Here is a 24,167-nt window from a genome sequence, read left to right on the forward strand (position 1 = left end):
ATTAAAACTACCTTTCTAATTTTGTATTTATTCATGGAAGCTATGTTACACGTTTAAAATAAATGCTTTCACCTCGAACTGATAGAGATACTAAAATTGTTTGTGTATTTCAAGACACAGAAGACTGCGTGCCAATGCCTTGTATGAACAATGGCGCATGTACAGATTTAGTGGATGACTTAAATTGCATTTGTCCTGCAGCATTTTCCGGTCGAAGATGTGAACATGGTTAGCCAAAAAATAATCCAGACTGGTTTTTTACGTTTGGTTGGTGTATTTATTATTTGTTGCAAGTACAACACAATTATACATACTTATAAAGTATTCAAAGTAAGCCTGTAATTTTTATATTTGCTTTAAAACTGCCAGCAGTTATCTGATGGATTGCCACAAAAATGCAATATCCACTAAAGCAACATATAATATTCATGATCCCTTTCAAAATGTTGATTTTATTTACGAATACCAATACACAACATTAATCTGTGAACCTGTATGTCATTTAGATAGATCATTTGCAGATGTGTCATGTGATACACTGTGCTCGTTATATAGTTGTTTTTTTACAAAAGCATGTTACTATAGCAATTCGAAGTCGAAGACCAGATTTAAGTTCGCCTGGAATGATATTGCGTAAATTGCAATGGACGTTCATGCCAATGAAAAGCATTTCAATGATTTGAAACAAGGATAGATACAAACAATCTGACCAAATTCCAGTTGTTGCCTTTTATTCAATTTGTTCCACCGATTCGGTTTTCATTTTCTTATCAGGCTAAAGATAAATATGTGGTACTTGTATTTTGACATTATTAAGTTTAATATTGTTCTTGATTTATTCATAGAAATATAATACTTTCAAAATATATGCGTTCACCTCAATTTGAGAGAGAAACTAAGGTTACAAACCTTTTTTGTGTATTCAAAGACACGGATGACTGCGTGCCAGTGCCTTGTATGAACAACGGAACATGTACAGATTTAGTGGATGGCTTTATATGCATTTGTCAAGCAGGATTTTCCGGTCGAAGTTGTGAACATGGTAAGCCAAAAAATTAATCTAGATTGTGCTTTTTTACGTTCGGTTGATGTACATATTAATTGTTGCAAGTGTGAAGTTGAGATCCCGTGAACCATTTAAGACCTCAATTAGCTTTTTTCACTTAATCACCAAAGGCGATAAGCAAATATTCATAGATAACAATAGGTAAATAGTGCGTGTTGTCTGTAATTGTGGGTCGTTTAGTGACTATTGGGTTTTTATCCGCTGACCTTCAAACAATGGTATCATGAAAAATTTAATGAAAAATACAGAACGTATAGAAATGATTTTCTTACTATCAGTCATGCTTTAATCATGTTCAAATGATTTAATTCTGAGAACAGTACAATAACATTATTGCAAACAAAACGGGAATGTGCCATAAAGCCAAACATTTTGCGAAGGCATTGTTCAGCAGAACAAGGTTAAACAATGGTTAACAATGTTGAAGTCAAGCCTTAGTTGGATGTGCATTGTATTTAATGAATTGTTCAACTAGCTTTATATGCCATTAAATTTAATAAAAATATACTCAGCTACAGGCTGTGATACTCAGCTTTGTCAAAATGGAGGGCGCTGTGTACCGGAAGGGAGTTTACATCTCTGTGATTGCCCGGATGGGTTCAAAGGAACAAACTGCGAGAAAATAATTCCCATTTGTACGTCCGCACTATTAGAAAATGAAACATTCTACTAAAAGTTGTGTCAAGAATCAACATAGTGTTTTGAAGAAAAATAAAAATGAACAAATATTATTGTCAAAAGTTTAAAACTGAGGGGTTTTCATATATGGAGGCTATTCGTTGCCAAAAGTCCAGACGTTTAATTCCCACAATGTGCTTCTTAATTGTACTAAATATCTCCTACATTTGTCAATGTGGACGTGCTATTTGTTGTTTCTATTCGTCAGGTTTTCCGTATTGATTTGTCATTTGTCATTATAGTAGTATAGTATATGTATATGTGTCAGATCTACCCTGTATAAATTCACTAAAACATAGATTGTATAACTTGCCTTTAACAATATGATGATGTAATTTAGAAAGCCGAATCATGCATATGTAAAACTGCAAACCTGCAGTCGACACTCGCATTCGTAAATAGAACATTTGCAGTCCAACAAGTCCAGGTTTACAAAAGTGAATTGACAAGTTCAGAATTACAAGGATAGACGATTTCGCCTATACCTTATATGGTAAATGTCACCGAAAGAAACGAAGGTGAATGGGCGGAGCTAACGAATTGGCTTTTATTTCTTTTATTTCCGTCGAATCAAGCAAGGGAGATAACATATTCGCCTACTTCCTGTAAATTCCCGGTTGTAAGTCCGAGTACTCTCTCTTTGTTTCACAATAAAAACTAAAATTAACTTCATATTTTATTTCATTTTGACGATCAATGTTCCTAAATGGGTTATAAATCACCATATTATTTAGTCAATTGCAGTTGGGTGTATCTGAGCTGGGCTCACGGACCCAGATTTATACTGCCACTGTCAGTTGTTGTTTTTTACTTATATACCCAAGCAAGCAAACATTGTTCATTTATGTTATTTACAAGTGGACCATGTGGACCATGGGCGGGTCGTTCAGTGGGGGGAATGCTGTAGGGCCTGTATCCCCCCACCAGTTGGCCCGCAAGTAAACTTAAAGGTTAATTTTTTTGTCAATATTTCTCAGAAAAAAATACTTAATTACGCCATAATGCACCAACTCAGACTAAAAATATTAAACATATTCTAGGGGGAGAACCCATAAACCCTACTTCCCACATTTTAAACATATTAATGTCATGCCCACTCGAGGGATCATGTCCAAAAGGTTGTGCCCCTAAGTAACGCCCTTCTATCGCAAGTCCCTGTTCAAAACCTGCTCCAGCAAACCGACGAAATTTTTGATTGACATCATAATGATATCCACCTAGTTTTTTTCTGATGTAATACATTTACTATCTTAATAAGCATGTATTGTGTAAATGTGTAATTTCAATTCGTCATTAAAACAAATTATCCATGTGGATGGAAGAACTGCCTTCCAACCCACTTGTGTCCCCCAGTTATGAATTACGGGATCTGCCATTGTGAACCATAACAATCAAGTGGGGGATTTCAAGAACATGAAAAAATAGATATCGTGAGTCTTAGATTAGAAAAACAAACGCGTTGACTGTTGAGTGTGGGTGGGGTATAAAAGGTAGCAGCAAGTAATAATTGTTTATTAGCAATAAATTGACTTCATCATTAAAATACTTTATTAATTACTTATAAAATAATATTCGTTACAGTATAATGTACGAGTTATATGAAGTTGTAATCTTAATGTATTTTATCCATACAGTTTCAGCTACCAGGTAATAAACCTCTGGGGCATCTTAGTGAAAAAATTCAACTTAATGAAATTTAAGATTTTTTTCCTCGTAAATTTTAATTATCTAATATTACTTGCATTCTTAAACATTGCAAAAATGCAAGAAAGTGTCCTCTAATGGTACAATTTGATAGTGTTTATAGTAATTTAAAGCTGCACTCTCACAGATTGACAGTTTTGACAACCTTTTCTTTTGTCTTAGACTCGGCTGATTTTGGCATCATTGTTTTCGATACAAATAATAAGGTTACTCACAATAAACCAGATCTAAATTGTTTGGAAAACTGCCGACATTTTTCATTTTTTTAAACGTTACTGTAGTATCACTTTTAGCCATAAAACATCAATTTGCGAACGTAAAACTGAAAAACTGTATCTTTTGTCAGCAGTCTTATACCACTGGTATCCAGACTTTTACGCAAAAATTGGCTAATTCCAAAACAAAAAATTGTCAACACGGTCAATCTGTGAGAGTGCAGGTGTTAAAGAAAAAAAAAAGACAATAGGCATTTTCATTCTTGAAGTATAATTTAATGCTAATGACTTACATTTTGTTGTGTTTGAGTCAAGTAACATTTTGCATACATCTCATTTAATGTAATATGTGCGTATTAATTACTATTATATAGACAAAAACATGTTGTAATATCATATATTATTTTATTCGACATGAATAATTTATAATCCATCCTGTTTCCAAATCATAGTCCATAGTGTCATAATATAGATGATTCGTAATGTCCATAATAAGGTTCGCAATGTCCATGGTCCAAAGTATCCATAATTGGTTTAAATAGAGCCCAGTGATAGCGGAAATTTCCGAAAGACTTAAAGAGTTAAGACATGATTAAGGCAGAGCTATCTATAAATTAAATTAAATTCATCTCGTAAACATGTTTAACTGCGAATGAAAAGTCACCACCATACAATGTACTTTGTAGAACTACAAACTGAAATCTGTCTTTTACACACCGCAATGTAAAACTCGGCATGTGCCTTTCACAGAATGACGTGTGTTTACCATACACAACTTTATAAACACGACTGAACCGTCTGTTGAATAGATGCAACGAGAATAAAACTCCAATCGGTACAATGAAAAATCAAAATGTGCAGTGTAAAATGTAAACCTACAACCGATGAGTTGGCGGTTGTAAAATGTAAATTCATCAATGTTACAAACCTAAAATACACACATACACGTCTGGACTTTTGGCAACGAATGGCCTCCATATTCATGCGCCATATAAAACACAGAATGAGCATTTCTATAAAGTGTGATTTCAATTTAAAATATACGAAATTCCTGTAAGTATTTCTTCATTGAGGTTTTCATATTCATGGTATCGTTACAAAGCAAGATAGACCACCAGCAAACTCTCAACAATGACAAAATTTATTTACTTTAAGGTTAAAAAAGAGTAATGCTAATATTTAAATACATTGAATTGAAGACAATTTAGTTTAAACAAACTAAAACATTCAATTTTAAAACAACAACATGTTTTGCATCAACCTATGCTGTGCGCTTTAATAGAGAGAATCTGTTGTTTACTATGTTTTGAAGGCAGCGAGCACGTAACCGTAAACATCGTCCTTGGAGTTCTCTTAGGCGTGATTATTTTGATCGGTCCAGGTGTGCTCAGTAAGTTTCTGTATGTTTAATGTTTATAAAATTGAATCTGAAATTACATGCCTAGTCGAAAATATATAAGTGTTAAAAGACACAAAAATAAAGGCTTTACAGACAATAAATAAAAATCTCGACCGTCAATGTACCTTTATTAATAAATGTTTCGGTTTCCGTTTAATTGCCTAGGAACATATAAGCTTAACACTATTTTACTCGGGTATTTAGCTGGTTAACAATATCCTATCCTCACACATGTCAAAACTTTTAATAATCATAGCAAAATTAAACATATGGGCCTTATCTTGACCATTTTCAACATTTGATGACAATTACATTGATATAGTAGCCGAACGTTTAAACATAAACCCCGTTCAATGGCACAGGGTAAACGCCAATTAAATGAAACAGAAGAAAAAACTCCCAAACCAGAAACATGGAACAACAACGCAAAACTCCACAGACAACATACAAATTATAGTTTATACAAAACTAGAGGTGTTTAACAAGGGTTTTTAGGTACACCCTTGGAAAGGTAAGCAAAATGTAAATTTACTAGGGGTGAAACTAGTGCACATCCTCACTCATATCCAAACAATCCCGATTAAAGTAAAAACGTCAATGGTAAATCTTAATCAAAGTATACATTAACCTCCGGAAAATTAAAAATGAAACAAATAATAACAAAACTAATAGGTAAACCGAAAGAACTTCTATGATTAGGTATCCAAACTCTATCTGCAGGTGAAGGAATGCAATTCAAAGTACCGAATGCAAAACTGTTTCAAGAAATGATGCAGTTATTATTATAACTCTAAATATTCCACACAATCTGCCTTAGCAAAAACAAGTTGAAAACTGTGAGATCATCGATTTTTATAATAAAAACCAGCATTGTACTGACAAAAAGATAATAATAAAGTGTATTCTTTAAAATGTATTTTTAGAAAATATACCCACAATGGAAGTTGCAAACATTATTTCTGTATAGCATGGCATTTAAGAAGGAAGTGGAGGCAAAGAAAAGCGGCTGAAACAAAAGGAACGTACAGCACTATTTTGCGTCATCAGAACTCTACATGCGATATTCTACGTCATACTTGTTTCAAAGTGAGCCAGCAATTTTTATATTTGCATAAAACGGCTAGCAGTTCTCTGATAGATTACCACTCAAATGCAATATCTATTAAACCAACATTTAATACTTGTGATTTCATCTACAGAAGTGTCATGTGATACTATGTGCCTGTAGTATGATTTTCTTTTTTTGTCCATATCGTTCTACTTTAGCAATTTGAGGTCGAAGACCAGAGTTAATGGTGCATTTTTTCAGAGGCTTAGCTTAACTTATCTAAACAGTTTGCAAAACATGAAGACAGTTTACAAAAACGCTAAAAATGTTGGTAACATTAAGGAGTGTTTTGTATTGTATGTTGGTTCATCGAATTAATGACAAAATATGTAAAATGGTTTCTGAGTTATTAAAATATATTAAGGGTACCTCAGAAATATTTCTGAGGTGTATCGTATATTGAAGTCAGATCAAACACTGAATTGACAATTTAAGCTCAGAACACGAATATTTGATTGACCCCGTTTGCGCTTATAACCCGAAGAAAAAATGCAGAAATATTTTTTTTATTTCGCAGACACTGGCATCGAACTTTCCAGTAAACACGATAGTTCTCCAAATGAAGGCAGACGGTTTAAAGACATTAACAAGGCATCTGAACAGGATGTTGAAGCTGGAGGTACTTATATTTGAAAATGGGTTCATTTATACGCTAAGGTTCCACGCTTTAAAAGTAACGGTTTCATTAGTGAAATAGCACGCACACTTCTTGTAAGCCGAATTTATTTTTTTGTCTCCCTCTGCCAAGGAACCTATGTCATGTTTCATTATCAGTTGATATATTGTGCTTAAAATTCCTAACTTATCCTTGTAAGGACGATAGGAAATGTATTGGCAGCGAGCCACTTGATACCAGTTGTTGAAAACATTACATTGTACTTAATGTGTCTAATTTTGAATCTCTTTTTAGAAAGTCTCCTAGAGAATCGAGACCATGAGAAGGGTTCAACTCACGATACAACAGGTGAGAATTTTAATATATTCGGAATTGTGCTTCATATATTACACAATTGTTACAAAATGCTCTACGATTGAATGTATTAATCAGGATAACATTGATTTTCTCGATTTGATGCAATTTCCAGTGGGTATTGTATGAATACGTTTAACATGGTAAGTTTGAAATCCGAAATTGTCATTAAGCTCCGAATGTTTTGACGGGACGGATCGGAATTTGGAATCTTAGAAGTAATATGGATATAACAGGTTGTTTTGATTGTCAAAATTTAGTATTGTCTACTTGTATGAATCAGTCATCAATTACCGAGTACTTCTAGGTTCTCAATTCAAAAAGTGAAATATTGAACTGTGAATTTTTGTTGTCAGATTATTTAGAGACATGGATTTCTTAAAAGAACGTGTATGCCTCACACTTTATAACAAATCAGTTGTTGAAAATGTAGTATTTCAATTTAAAGTATCTTTGCAACGCCATTAAAAAACTAAAACAGATATATAACTTTAAACTACATATGTTCTTTACCAAAAACACGGATGCAGTTTTCATCACACTGTTTCAAATGCGGATCGATTACTAACGGCTCAGTTTTGAAAGGCCACATTTTCACACATAAAAAGGAAATGACATTTGATATTTGTTATAAATTAAACTTTAGTCATCTCTTATCGACTAATGTAAGTCACTTTATGGTAACTGCGGTTTGAGCTGATAGATTGGTTCACTGCCATGCACGAAAGATGAATGTGATCATTGCTCTTTGATTATTTATATTCAATAATTTAAATTTAAAAATAAAATGTGTTTTTACCTTATCTCATGACTTTTTTTATATCGATCATTGTGCTTTAAAAAGCATTCCTAATAATTTGTTTAAGAAATGTAACACTCAGGTTCATATTGCATTAAAAGGACGGGTCAGTAAGCTCCCTAATTATATAGACAGATGTGTTAGCCGAGTTTCATGAATCTGGTGGGTCGGATCACAACAGGTGGGTATACTATTGTTAACAAGACCTCGGACAATATGCCATTATTAGGACATGTAAGACAGCCCAAAGAATGCGATCGACCTCGGCTAAGACATTGTTCCATATATTTCGGAAATGACTGACTGCTGCCTGTTATGGCATATGATCCGAAATGTTGTGTTCAATTAATATCTAAACCGAAAATTTGGTTGTTGCTTCTGACCTTTTTATTGATGAATTTTAATACAAATTATATAATAAATTGATATTTTAAACAATATAAAGATGGGATAATATCAGTATGAACACAAGACACTCACACACATCTGTTAAAATTAAAGCTTTCTTTACCAAGAATCAATGCCGCCATTCGGTAGTGAATCGTTTTGTTTCAACTGAATTGCAATAAGTTTGATAATTGCGTCCTCAGACGTTATGCTTAATCCAACGCTGCATACTTACTACCCTTAAACAACACGCTCACGGTACTTTATTGTATCAAGAAAAAAACTTTTTAAAACTTACAAACTGAATGATCATGATTAACTTTACTCCGGGACCTACCCTATGTCCACGTGGAGAACAAAATTATAATTAACATAACTGTATGTGTCCCATTTTGTGTATATAGGCTCGATTGGGTTTTGAACCTATAGTTGTATAATGTTAAGCCTTCATATCAATGATTGTTATTTGTTAATTAGGGGCGCAACTTCGGACTTTGGATCCGTCACAAGAACGAAATACATCGTTTAAGTCATCGTCGAATACCCACGGCTGATCCATTTTGTTACTCTCATTTCATAAATCGAGAGTAATGGAATTGGTCAGAAGTGTCTTTAAGACGATGATATTAGATAGTATTAGGGGACGTATAGGTTCCCCCAAAGAACACCTTTTTTAATCTGAAATAGTGCATTCAGTTGAATAAATCCCACTGAATCCGCTAGTGGTAGTTCATTTTTTTTTTAAACAAACAATTATCAGAACTTGCCTTTCAATTCTTTTTCATCAATGTTTTACAAAACTGTATTTGTATTGACGAACATTGAATATATCATTTCATTGTATTAAATCAGCATTTTAAGATATTTGCCTCTTTCATGTAAATTACTTTGTGTTGACATAATATTGACAAAAATTAAAATGCCATCTGATTTTAAGCAAATATGTTATGATATATTCGTAATTGATTGATGTGTAAATTACATTATATGTTTTATTTGTTAATTTGCTATAAGTTTGTATTGTGTGGTGACTAACTTTAACAAAATGATTGTTAAATAGATAAATTGAGTTGATAAAACGAATATAGCTAATTGGTATCGAAGACATGAGAGGGTCATAAATAAGTATAATAAAAATATAAAAAGGTCATTCATGTTAATGAATTTGATTTATTATCTCGTGAGAGTCATATATTTTGCAATTGTTTTATTATATATACGTTACATTGTTATTCTTTTTTACAACGAAACATCGATAAAGAAATTAGCAACTGACTTTAAATATTAGCTCATGGTGTTTTTCTGATTCCGTCATTTAGCAGTATAATTCCACAACCGAATTATGGTGTACTTTGCAGGTCATGACAATAATGCCAAAGCACCGGTAAAAAGGACATCCACTGTAGGCAGATGTTCAAACCTTACTGTCGTAAAGCCCGAAAATACTAGAGGTACTGGTGACTTTAAATGATGCATAAATCAATTTAGTTCGTATTACAAACATATATCATTGTGAGCAACAAACTGCCAAAGTTGGTGTAAGAACTAAATCATTTAATGCACTACAGATGATATTCAACTCGGTTGTAGTCAATGATTTTTGTTAGCAATACATTTAAACTGCTAAAATGTTCGAGTTTAGAAAAAAGTTATCCTTTTTAAAAAAACGTCAAACCTACTGGCTAGGGCTTACTTGGAAAGGTATGTCAGATTCATTCAATGTATCATCCCGTGCGTCATGTTACAGCTTTTAAATACATTAATCAGAATTCAGTGAACATCCAAAACAACCCTTGTTGTTTTGGATTATTACTATACTTTGCATTCAAAACAGTATTCTTCTATACAAATTTGCATGCACTCATGCTACACTCTCATTGACTAACCGGTTTCACAACGTTTTGTATTTTTTGTTTTGAAATGGAATGTTTGTGTAAATATCTGCAAACCAGTAATAAAAAACTACTGACAAAAGCTCAGATCGCAGATTCTCATATTGTCGTCCGAAAATTATTGTTTTATGGCTAAAGGCGTTTCTTACGGTTTAAGAAAGATGCATTAAACAATATAAAAATCTGCGATTTAATTCTTTATCAGCAGTCTTATATGACTGGTTTCCATGCATGTTCGCTTAAGTTGGCTCGTTATAAAACAAAAACAAAATTATGAAAATGTTGTCAAACATTCAATATGTGAGAATGTAGCTTTATATTGTATGTTTATTATGCGTTGGAACGGTTTTTGACGATTCAATCTGCTTCTTTCTGCAGTAAAAGCAGTACAAATGATAAACATTTATCTGGTATTCTTTTCATTCTCTCAAATACTGGAACGAATCTTTAAGATATATAAAAATCGTCATGATATTTTCAATGAACGATTAAGGAAAAATACTTACCAACAATTATGAGCAGTTGCTGCACGGTTCTCTTGATCCTTTGATAATATGTCGTTGTAGATGGCGGAGGGTCCACAAGCGGCATACAATTCCAACAAAAGGATCACAAAACCGAATATTCGCAACCAGAAGTTCCTAGCCCATCCGGTACGAATTTCATTTCGACCTATAATTCTTACATCTCATGGAACGCCCTTGCGCCGTTTTAGATAAACATAATTAATATAAAACATAAAAAGCCCGTTAAAAGAGATAAGACACATGTGTACCTGTATATCTGTACCTTAATGGCTTACTTCTATGGAATGGTATTCAGGTAAAATTTGCATTATTCTTGATGACATTTGTATTTTGGCTTATGACCTCTCCATTCTGCCTGTTAACATTGTACGTTCAATTCTGATTATTGCTTGTTGCCTGATGGTACGTGTATTAAGCTTCCTTCCTTTGTTGAACAATGCATGCATGTGTTTAGGATTTGGGTGCTGGTTATCGCGTATTGCTGGTTGCATCATGCATTCTGCTGTTTGTCAATTGTACATTTGCAATATGTTTCACGCCGTTGCAACATTTGTTTTTTCATGTCTTGCGAGTTAACATGTATCCTTCTTGCTTGGCTGTATTTGAAGTTTGTCAAAAGTTATGACCAAACAGGCAGGCAGGTTGCGCGTTTTCGTTGTTCAAAATGATACGGAACATGTCGAAGGACAGGCGCTTAGAATAACTTCCCTTTGTAACGAATAAGCCACGATTTTTGGTTTCTCCCACAGGTGTCTGATTCATTGTTTGTCTGTAAAATGTCGATTCATATCATTTTGAGTACATGTAATGTTGACTTTCATAGCCATCGATGTATGCTCTATGTTCAACTTGAAAAAAAATAACATACTTTCGTCAGCGTTCACTTCACGGTTCTTTTGTTTCATTGACAATGTATCGACGCAGAAGGGATATAGTAAAATGCTTTCGTTCATGGTACGTTGGTGAAGGAAAGTACTTAATCATTAACAGTATTCGAGTTGATATCCTTATCGGCATGTAGTCAATGAGTTATGATTGCATAAAGTATAAACTGTAAGAATAAAAAGGAGATGACAATATGTAATTCTGTTTCAATCAATTGGAATATCGAACTGGCATGTCTACGGGTACGTTTGTTTTAGAAAATTATAAAATGTGAGTGTCACCAACTTGAACATATTGGAACTGTACAAAATTTAAATTATACAAATAAATTATACATATCACATTTCAGTGTGAATATCATGAATCAAACTTACTACACCTTAATGTTTTAACAACGGCAAAAATGATAGGTCAACAGTATACATTGGCAACTATTTTAGGCCGCCACCGCCAGGCCGCAAGTACTAGCCAATCACTCTTTTGCATATTTTAGCACTACAAAGAACTGAACACATGGTTGACAAAGACAAATGATTATCTCTCTGGATTAATACCAAGAAAGATAACTTTGTAAGAAGTTCACATAACAATTCTTCGCAAATCTGAAATGTTTCTATGGACTCGTAAGATAAAGGATTACAAATCAAAGATATTCTGTATATCCAGTAGTAAGTAAATCATGAATGAGAACATGCTGTTTTAAAACAGCGACCAAGAAGTCGACCTACCTCTTTGGTATTTATTGTCTCAAAACTTAATGGAAATGAAACAAGCATGACATTTGAACAGGAAATGTGTTCTTAGAGTTATTCTAGAAATAGTTTTATCAAGACCATTTATTATCTGTTAATGAAGCCAAATGACTGTCATATTTTAAAATAGCCATTAATCATGACATTGCCTTGTGTTAATAATTTTGATTTCCCAACTCTTCATCTTCTTTCAGTGATGCAAAAGTCATTTTTATACTTAAGGTAAAATTTACATCGATACCACAATCAATAAAGGTTATCTACCGACCATGACCAATGTGTATACAAAGATTAAAGAATACACCGAGTCGTTCAACACTACTGATTGAAACAGAGTGTGTCGCAGGGCAAAGCAACCCCTGTGCTGGTCACACGATATGAACACATGTCTTGTTCGATTATGCAACACAGGTGTAGAACCATCTAACATAATTCTGTGACAGTATTGTTGTAATTAAAGACAGCTTAGTGTATTTGTATCTTTTGATGATTATTTAGTTAAATATTTTAAAGAAAGCTTTTTCTTCCTTTAAACTTGACTTTCCACTCATGGCGTAATTCGTTGGGAAAGGACAGTTTTTAAGTGAATGTTTACGACCTATACAGATTACAGATGAGAACACGTATGATTTCAGAAACGGAGCATCCGAGCAACTTGGGGTCACGATTAAGCAAAACGATTCTAGCCGATAAAGAACCCCCAAGTGTTGATACTGGTAGGTGACCTTTGTATTTCAATTGATTGTTTTGATTTTCCATGTTATGCACCCATTGCCGAAATAAATATATCTATCTTTCTATCATTACATCAAACCTAGTTAGTTCGTTTGCCTATATTTAGGATTTAAGCAATTATAATAAAGGCCACTTTAACACATTTCATTATTACCCATTTATTTCAATCTAATTTCGACAACTTGATAATTTTGTTCCTATGTATAAATGAATTTTAACAAATTGCACTGCACATTTTTGAATTAGAAAAAAACTAATTTGAGCGTAGGGTTCAGTTCTATATTATATGGGACGCAATCTACAACATCACTGGCTACACGCTATGTGAAAATTGAAGCCCTAACGTGTTATTATTCATAAAAAAAAATACCCTAACAAATCTTTCGTTTTAAAATTCAATGTTCACCCGACGTGAACTGCCGTCTTCGAGTCTTTCTTTAGACGAAATCTATTTAAATTTACCATTGTGTTCTTCTTTGTTAACTTTATTATTTATAAACAATAGTTATACCTTAAAAAAAAGTTTGTGTTTACATCCAATAGTAATGTTCAAAAATGTGTTTTAGTATCAATAATGTACGTTTTTACAAAACTTCGACTATTTGTTTTTATGACCGAAATAATTTTTCCAGCTTTATCTTTCTTCATTTCATAATGAAAAGAAATAATTTAAGTCGAAAAACAAGTATTCAAGTGTTTAGATTGCACACAAATTCAAGTTCTTGTGGATTTCCCTATTTTTTACCGAAGCCTTATATTATTGTTACTTGTCTATGACTAAAAGCTGATTTATAGACTATTGTTCTCTTTCTTTTTCAGTACTTTCTTTCAACAATAGGTTTTAATTTCTTGTTGTAGTCGTATATTGTTTAACATCATTAACCTGTCATATTTTATTCGACCAAAATGGTTAACAACAGTGCATCGTTTTTGATTAACCATATAAAATTTAGAGACATAAATGCATGTTTTACTCTAAGTGTTTTATTACTTACATTTCATAAAGACAGTAACAGCGGAGGTGATGCACGTTTCAACCATTCTACTCATCAGAGCGTGGGTAGTTTACCTGCTGCGGGTCATTAAAAAGTTGCCACTCACATGCTCAACAACCGGCTGGCAGTGACAAACCGTCGAGTCAACAGTTCGAATAGAATAACGATCTGCTGAAGAAAACTATTATGAACAATCTCCTTGTCAAAATATGTCCGGCTCTTCTGTTTAAAATATAAACAACTCTAAAAACGTCAACCAAACGTTAATCAACGATTGTTGGTAGTATTACAAATAATAACAGTATTATGCTTATAGTTGATTAAAAGTAATTATATACTACTGATGAATGATTGTATAAAGTCTGACAATTGTGATGCATTAGTTAAATGATTGTGATTACAGGCCACTTAATAATAAATATTTAGTATTCGCAAATACCTTTGACCCTTTTATACACGATTTTTCGTCACTTAATAGCTGATGTTCATTATGCATTGAAATTAGTTATTCAATCTAAACTGGTTTCTAAATCTGGAGATAATTTGTCAGTATACATCCCTTCGGTATTTGAAAGAAGTCAAGATTAAATTGATTAAATAAGATCCAACACTTTTGGCCAAATGAATATTGACGATAGTGTATGAATTATATCAATATAGTCGGTATTGTATGTAGTATATCACTTCGTGTCAGTACAAGCTGCTCAAACTCGTTCTATGCGGTGAATGCAAAGGGCAATAGTTACATTAATATTAATATTAAATCATAAATATGATAACACACACATTTCCCTGAATCACACGAAGATCTCATTATAAATATTATTGTACATAGCGAAGAGCTAAACTATTAAGTCAAGTTTAGTTCATCAAGAAAGAGCTATTCAAATTTTAGACCCTATGCTTTTTTGAGAATAATTAATAAATTTATATAATATAAGGAAAGACAATGTAGTTCCAATAGTACAAGACTTTTGAATTGGAATAAACCTATAAATGAAAATCCGAAATTAAATGAACATTACTTGCAAATGGAAAGAACTTTAGAGGTAGTTAGAAGTATTAACACTTCTAAAAACGAGATAAATACGTATTAAAATGAGCAATCAATTATAATGAAAGGGATTAAATTTAAAATAGTTGGGTGAAAATTTCACTTATTACATAGAGAATAAACGGTGACAATAAAATGTGACAGATCTGATATATAACTGTTTGTTAGAGGACATGCTTTGTGAATATGAAATTTCAATTAAAAGTGTTTGAAAAATTGGGAGAAAAAAACAGAAATGTAAATGTCTTTGTCTTTTCACACCTGAGTAATTCAATATTTGGCATATCTCAACAATTTCCAACACCTAAGGCAGTGTGATACATATTAATACCTTGGATTAAGGATCGGGGATCAGGGATTACTTACAGTCATAGTGGACACTAAAAAAACAACTACTGTATGAACATGAATGGGAAGAATCAAGGCCTGCCACTGAAATCTAAACAGACAGTAAAAGGCAAAGTGCAGGCAGAACCTCCAAATAAAAGGGCTTTTTCTGAGGTTAACAATGAAAGTGTGGGTGACATAACAGCCGTAAACATACACCTAGGTGAAATCACAGGTGAAGTGTCTAAATTACGGGCAGATTTAATGAAAACAGATGACATTGAACATTTGATTTCGACAACAGTTACCACGATCATGAAATCACTCGAAATCAAAATGCAAAAAGAAATAGCCGGGCAGATAAAAGAACAATTTAAGCAGTTCCAAGACAAAAATGATTCCTAGGAATTTGACAAAAACCAGCTTAAAGATGAACTCACAATTACCAGCGAAAAACAAAAAAACAACAAGTTGAGGACCTTAAAGAAAAAAAGGTCCATTAATTTAAAACGAGCAGTATTCTCGTAAGACAAACTCCAAGATGATGGATACGAAGGAGGAGCGGGGCGAGACAGGGGAGAGGCTAGTCGAGAAAGTGGACGAGATATTGAAGGGTACCGAGATACGTAGTGAGGAAATCCTGGCTATTCACCGAATTCCAACAAGAGGGAGTTGGATAAGGCCAGTGAATGTGAAGACCATTACCACAAGCGTTAAGACTCGGGTTATGCAAAAGAGGAAGGAGCTAAGAACATCAGGGCAACGAGTTACAGATGACGTCACACGCCTCAACACAGCTCTTATTAACAGACTTTTTCAGAACGATCAGATCGAGATGGCATGGTTTTTTAATGGATCAGTTAATGGACTAACACATGAAAAAGAACGAGTGTGATTTGAAATGTATGATGATATTTATGAGAACATATTCAACTACAAACTGGGCCGAAACCGGAAGTAGGGTTGTGTTACACTTTGCTCCATCTGAATCTTGTTGTATTTCACTAATTGTTTTGATATCATATATTTTGATTTGTTTCCCATATCTTGTCACTGTTACAACACTTATACATCTTGTCGTTTTTAGAATAAATGATTTTGTAACCTCAAATACTTAAATTTCACATAAAGTAAGAAATATTTTTTTTTTGCATTTATAGGTTAGCCTTTAATCTTTAAAAAAATGATAGATACAGATAATCATTGTTGATAACATAAAAGTATCCTTATTTATACTTTATTGATAGGAATCGGGGATGAATTCATGTTTAGCTATGATAATCTGACCCTGCAATCAAAATTACAATTAATTTCCAATTTATAACATAAGAGTTTGTTAACATATTCTTTTATTTTATTTGATTATTCAAAGATAGTATAAATTCAACCCTACCAGGTTAATGGATTGCGATTCGCCATTAACCTCCATATATTTAAATACTTGATCGTTAGATATATCTAAAAGATCACACACTCAAGCTTATTGTACTCAACTACTGTACTGATAGTAACAGGTGTTGAGAAAATTTTGGTCATATTTTTAACCCCATAGATTGGATTACTTTTTTAGTGTTTTTATGTACATAGATAAAGTAAATATATTGCATGAAAATATTTCTATGTATCAAGTGAAAACTAGTGTTCAACTAGGTTGTTTTTTGGTGTGTTTGTTCTTTTGCTTAAATATTTTATACACCATTATTAATTATTTGATTGTGTATTTGGAAAGATAGCGTTGTTTTGCTGTTTTTCTACATGTTTATTTATAGTTTGCTATTATTTTATAGTTCTTGTGTATTTACTGATATAATATGAATGCACTTTTGTCTATATCTAATATTTACCTTTTACTTGATGAACACAATATTATAATGTGGTCAATTACGCTTAGGAAAACAATAAATAATAGTGATTTTGAGGCTGTTTATTGTAATGACTGAATTCAAAATTATGTCTTACAACTGTCGAGGATTTAGAGACACCAAAAAAGGCATGATGTGTTTAATTTTTTAAAAGCCCAAAATGCACAAATATATTGCTTACAAGATTGTCATTTTATACCCAATATTGAAAAGCAGAAAATGATTCCTATATTGTTAGGGGAGATTTTAACCTAGTACTTGATGTTCAGTTGGAATATGTTAATTATAAAACTTGTGATAATAACAATCATGCACGGCAGACTTTGCAGACTATTATTTCTGATAGAAATCTTACAGATTGTTTTAGAGTACTGAATGGAGATATAAAACTGTTTACATGGAGACGACCTAGTTCTTTACAGCAGGCTATACTAGATTATTCTATTGTCTCTGATACACTATTGCCAAATATTAGAAATTCTAATATAAATGTTAGTTATAGATGTGATCACTCTATTTTAAGCCTTGATTTAGCACTAGAAGATGTTAATCACGGTAATCACGTTAAAGGCCTTTAATAACTCTCTTTTATGATATATAGACTTGAATTGTATAAATCAAAAGATTCAAGAAATAAAGCAAAGTACGGTTTACCTGAATATTGTATGAATAACTTGTCAGAAATAAGCAACAATGAAATTCAATTTACGATCAATGATCAGTTATTTTAAGAAACTAGGGGTAACTATTTCCCATGTCAGTTATAAAGCTTAGTGTAAACGATCTGAAGAAACAAATATTTTAAAAGAAATAGATATTTTAGAAAATAATTCTAGTGATTAAAACAAAGAAAGATTAGAAAACTTGCATAATGAATTAAATGCTTCAAGAGCAGAGAAAATACGAGGTCATGTTATATGATCAAGAGCTAAATTTATTGATGATGTTGAAAAGCCAACACTTTTTTCTGTTGGCTTGAAAAGAATTACTTTATCTGTAAATGCATTCCATTAATTGAAAAGGAAGATGGATGTTATGTATATGATCAAATATTTAAAAAGAGGCATCTTTGTTTTATGCAAAACTGTATACTAAGAGTATAGTCATAGTCATCTTGTTGAAATTTACCAAATTTTCCGTTACAAATATCATCAAACGGTCTGATCGAGTCGTACTTTCAATTAATAGGGCAATTGTGACGAATTGAGTCCCATAAACGGATTCCAATGACAACATTCTACAACAATACCTGATGATGAAACTACTAAAATAAATATAAGACTAGAACGTTTCAGTAGATTGAGTAGCGTCACGGATTACTTGTTACTGTTGTAATAGGTCAACGTACTCACTTATTTGCCGAGATGATGGTTTATTCATATCAAGTTTTACCTTAGGGCAAGATGTTTTGCTAAAAAACGGATTTCGAACAGGACTCAGAGTTGAAGTAATAATTTACTTTTTTGAAACAGGTATATATTTTGAATTGGATTTAAAACGTTTTAAAGTATTTAAAGATATCATTTCGTTCGGGTTTCGTTGGCTTGCGACCCAGAATGGGCTTCTTGAATCAAGGAAAGGGAATGTAGAGAATCGAGAGACCTAAATTTCAAGACCTTAACGGACCTCATACCATTTGGGGTCCGGAAATATCTTCGAGATTAGCTGCCCCTTACAAGCTATATGGGAGCGCTTAAAAGTACAAAAAGTCGCGAAATTTTGGATTCTTTGACGCCTTAGGAACCGGTGTCCAAATATCATCCAAGGCACCACGACGGGTGATTAGTATAAGGTATAGATTCCCCTAAATGGCAAAATTAGTCCTAGCCTCGTCAGGTGTAGGGATGCTGGGATATCTTCAAAAATGCATACCCCGGTTAAAGCATTTTTCGCTGAATTTTAAAGTATAAGATAGCCTTATAGGCGAATAGAATCGGTGATAAAATATCATTCCAGGCACCCCAACGGGTGTTTATGTTGGGAATAGATAGACCTTAATTTCAAGACCTGAACGGAACTTATACCATTTTGGGGTCCGGAGATATCTTCGAGATTAGCCCACCACCTTACATGCTATTTGGGAGCGCGTTAAAAGTACGAAAAGTCGCGAAATTTGGGATACATTGACGCGTTAAAAACCGGTGACCGAATATCATCCCAGGCCCCCCGATGGGTGCTTCATGTAGAAGAAAGATTTCCTAAATGGCAATATTGGTCCCAGCCTCGTCAGATGCAGGTATGCTGAGATATCTTCGAGAATGCATACCCCGGTTTTAGGCATTTTTCGCTGCATTTCAGGGTATAAAATAGCCTTGTAGGCGAATGGAACGACGGGTGCTTGTTTTAGGAAATCGAGGGACCTAAATTTCAAGACCTTAACGGACATTATACCATTTTGGGGTCCGGAGATATCTTCGAGATTAACACCCCCTTACAAGCTATATGGGAGCGCGTTAAAAGTACGAAAACTCCCGAAATTTGGGATACTTTGACGCGTACGAAATCGGCGATTAAATATCATCCAAGGTTCCACGATGGGTGCTTCCTGTAGGGTATAGAGTCACCTAAATGTCAAATTTGGTCCCATTCTCGTCAGGTGCAGGGATGCTGAGATATTGTCGAGAATGCATACCCTGGTTTTAGGCTTTTTTGCTGCATTTCAAAGAATAAAATAGCCTTAAAGGCGGATGTAACCGGTGATAAAATATCATTCCAGGCACCTCGATGAGTGCTTCTTTTAGGGAATCGAGAGACCTAGATTTCAAGATCCTAACAGACCTCATACCATTTTTGGGTCCGAAGATATCATCGAGATTAGCTCTCCCTTACAAGCTATATGGGAGCGCATTAAAGTACGAAAAGTCGCGAAATTTTGGATTCTTTGACGAGTTTGGAACCGGTGACATAATATCATCCTAAGCACCCCGAGAGGTTCTTCTTGTAGGCTATAGAGTCCCCTAAGTGGCAAAATTGGTCCCAGCCTCGCTTCATTTTAGAGTATAAAATAGCCTTATAGGCGAATGAAACCGGTAATCAAATATCATTCCAGGCACCCCGACGTGTGTTTCTTGTAGGGAATCGAGAGACCTAAATTCCAAGACCTTAACGGACCTCATACCATTTTGGGGTCCGGAGATATCTTACCGAGATTAGCACCCCCTTACAAGCTATATGGGTTCGCGTTAAAAGTACGAAAAGTCGCGAAAATTGGGATACTTTGACGCGTTAGGAAACGGTGACAAAATATCATCCCAGGCACCTCGAGAAGGGCTTCTTGTAGGCTATTGAGTCCCTTAAATTGCAAATTTGGTCCCAGCCTCGTCAAGTGCATGGATGCTGAGGTATCTTCGAAAATGCATTCCCCGGTTTTAGGCATTTTTCGCTGCAATTTAGAGTATGAAATTGCCTTATAGGCGAATGGTACCGTTGATCAAATATCATTCCAGGCACCCCGACGTGGGCTCCTTGTAGGGAATCTAGAGAACTAAATTTCAAGACCTTAACGGACATCATACCATTTTGGGGTCCGGAGATATCTTCGAGGTTAGATCCCAATCACAAACTATGTGGGAGCGCGTTAAAAGTACGAAAAGTCTCGACATTTGAGATACATTGACGCGTTAGGAACCGGTGCCTCAATATCATCTCAGGCACCCCGACGGGTGCTTCTTGTAGGATAAAGAGTCCCCTAAATGGCAGTATTGGCTCCAGCCTCGTCAGGTGCAGGGATGCTAAGGTATCTTCGAGAATGCATACCCCGGTTTTAGGCATTTTTCGCTGCATTTTATAGTATAAAATAGCTTTTTAGGCGAATGGTACTGGTGATCAAATATCATTCCAGGTACCCCGACGTGTGCTCCTTGTAGGGAATCGAAATACCTTAATTCCAAGACCTTAACGGACATCATAGCATTTCGGGGTCCGGAGATATCTTCGAGATTGGCTCCCCTTACAAGCTATATGGGAGCGCGTTTAAAGTACGAAAAGTCGCGAAATTTGGGATACTTCGACGCGTTAGGAACAGGTGACCAAATATAGTCCCAGGCACCACGACGGAAAATTCTTTTAGGGTTTAGAGTCCCCTAAATGGGAAATTAGTCCCAGCCTCGTCAGGTGCAGGGATGCTGAGGTATCTTCGAGAATGCATACTCCGATTTTAGGCATTTTTCGCTGCATTTTAGAGTATAAAATAGCCTTATAGGCGAATGGAACCGGTGATATAATATTATTCCAGGCACCCCGACGGGTGTTTCTTGTAGGGAATCGAGAGACATAAATTTCAAGACCTTAACGGACATCATACCATTTTGGGGTCCGGGGATGTCTTCAAGATTAGCTCCCCCTTACAAGCTATATGGGAGCGCGTTTAAAGTACGAACAGTCGCGAAAATTGGTATACTTTGTCGCGTTAGGTACCGGTGACAAATTATCATTCAAGGCATCCGGACGGTTGCTTCTTGTAGGGTATAGAGTCCCCTAAATGGCAAAATTTGTACCAACCGCTTCAGGTGCAGGGATGCTGAGATATCTTCGAGAATGCATACCCCGATTTTAGGCAGTTTTCGCTGCATATTAGAGTATAAAATAGCCTTGTAGGCGAATGGAACCGGTAATCAAATATCATTCGAGGCACCCCGACGGGTGCTTCTTGTTGGGAATCGAGAGACCTAAATTTGAGTATATGAAAAGGGAGGTCTTTAGTCATAGACTAGCAAAGTTTGCTTTGTTTTCAAAAGTATTAAGAAGCTGTATAAACAAGTTCATATTAAATAAACTTTGCTTACAAATTTTAACAAGAATATTCACGTCGTTGCTTTTCTGCTTGTTAGTGCGCTAATGGTTGTCATTGTTTGTACGTTAGGCACTATTGTATGCTTTTTGTCTGTTAAGGAGTGATTTGCAAATTTCATAATACAACCATGGGGTTCTGTGTGCGAAACGTGATAGCCCTTGAAGTTATAAATATTTCGCAACAAGTCAGAACGAGTCAAATTAACTGTGTACATAATGATATCGATGTGCCATTATTGGTCTCAATAAAAATACAAAGCAAGCGTTCGGAGTTCGACATAGTCATCTTGTTGAAATTTACCAAATTTTCCGTTACAAATATCATCAAACGGTCTGATCGAGTCGTACTTTCAATTAATAGGGCAATTGTGACGAATTGAATCCCATAAACGGATTCCAATGACAACATTCTACAACAATACCTGATGATGAAACTACTAAAATAAATATAAGACTAGAACGTTTCAGTAGATTGAGTAGCGTCACGGATTACTTGTTACTGTTGTAATAGGTCAACGTACTCACTTATTTGCCGAGATGATGGTTTATTCATATCAAGTTTTACCTTACGTGTGTTGACTAAATCATGTATACCTGTATCAACCGCCAGTGATATTTAGTTGTGAATGCATTGAATTTGGTTTATGAATGGAGGTATGTAAACGGTATCCGCCATCAGCCGTCTATTATGTATGCGTAATTAAAGCCAGGTACATTACATGACTCGAAATCCCCCATTCTTATGTTAACAATTATACTTTTATAAGAGTAGGTTTATCTGTCTCTTCTAAAATGAATATAAAAGGTAGTCAGTCATGTTTCAGTTAAAGCTAGGATGTTGAATAAACCCAGAACAATAAGTCTCAATTTGTCATAAAAGCTCTGCACATTGTTTTTAACAAAATTTCGGCTTTCGTCAAAGGGCGTCCTAAAAGGAGGACGACAGAGTTGATGTAGATCGCCCGGGATTTATATAAGCGTCACTGGAAAGGAAAGAATGTTTGTACAAGCAAACAAATTAATTCAAAAGATTTGATAAGAGCAGAAACTAATCGACCCGCATCGAATATAAACTTTTTATCGACATTTTTTTATCAGGTTCAAATAGGTTTATTAACAAGTTAATAAATTAAATGGAGAAGTTATGAAGGCAAAAGAGTGTGACGGATACATATGCACAAGCAAGCAGGCCCGCACGCACATACGCATACTATTTCCAAATCTCCTTTGCCTTTCCGGGGTTGATACAAAACGCAACGGAAGTTTTTTTCTGTGAACATAGTTTAAGGTTCTATTGAATGCGCCACACCTAAAAAGGATATATACGTATATCCGTATACAAAGTTAGAGGTAAATATCATAACGGCTTTAAAATTTCTACCCCAAACAAATAAATAAGTACAAAACTGAAGGGCAATAACTATTACAATATACCAAAACTGTGCGTTGGTGCTTGTCACTGCACTAATAATCAATAGCATATATCTGTTTTGAGGTTTGAAGTTAATTCTTTACAGACGTAAGTTGTAAGTAAGAAACAAGTCTTAAAATAAACAGAGTACCATCAGTCTCAAATACCAAGGACAAAATTAAGTTTTATATTCACTTAACTTCTCCTCATGAGATGTACTTTGACGTTTAAAACTAATTTCTCAAAGACTTTCGGAATTAAGCTCCGGCCAATTTTATATGAGATTATAAAACTAAATCACGGGCAATATATTTGTGATTAAAGAAGAAATATATATGAATCTTGTGTACTGCACATTTCCTTATTACCAGCTAGCTACCATCCAAAGTTGAATTCCATATCGTGAATGGATATCGTGAAATGTTCCGGACAAGAAAAATGTGACGGACGTTAACACACGCACGCTCACCATTTCTATATTCCCTGAAATTTTCAGCGGGGAAAATAACATAAACTGCAAAATAGCTTCTGCATATGGTTGGGTGTAAGACGGATGTCCCCTCACGTGCATTTACATTTAATGGTGCAATCACTTTCAAACTTTCTACAA

This window comes from Mya arenaria, chromosome 6 (genome assembly GCF_026914265.1).
Source record: "Mya arenaria isolate MELC-2E11 chromosome 6, ASM2691426v1".
Taxonomy (NCBI): Eukaryota; Metazoa; Mollusca; class Bivalvia; order Myida; family Myidae; genus Mya; species Mya arenaria.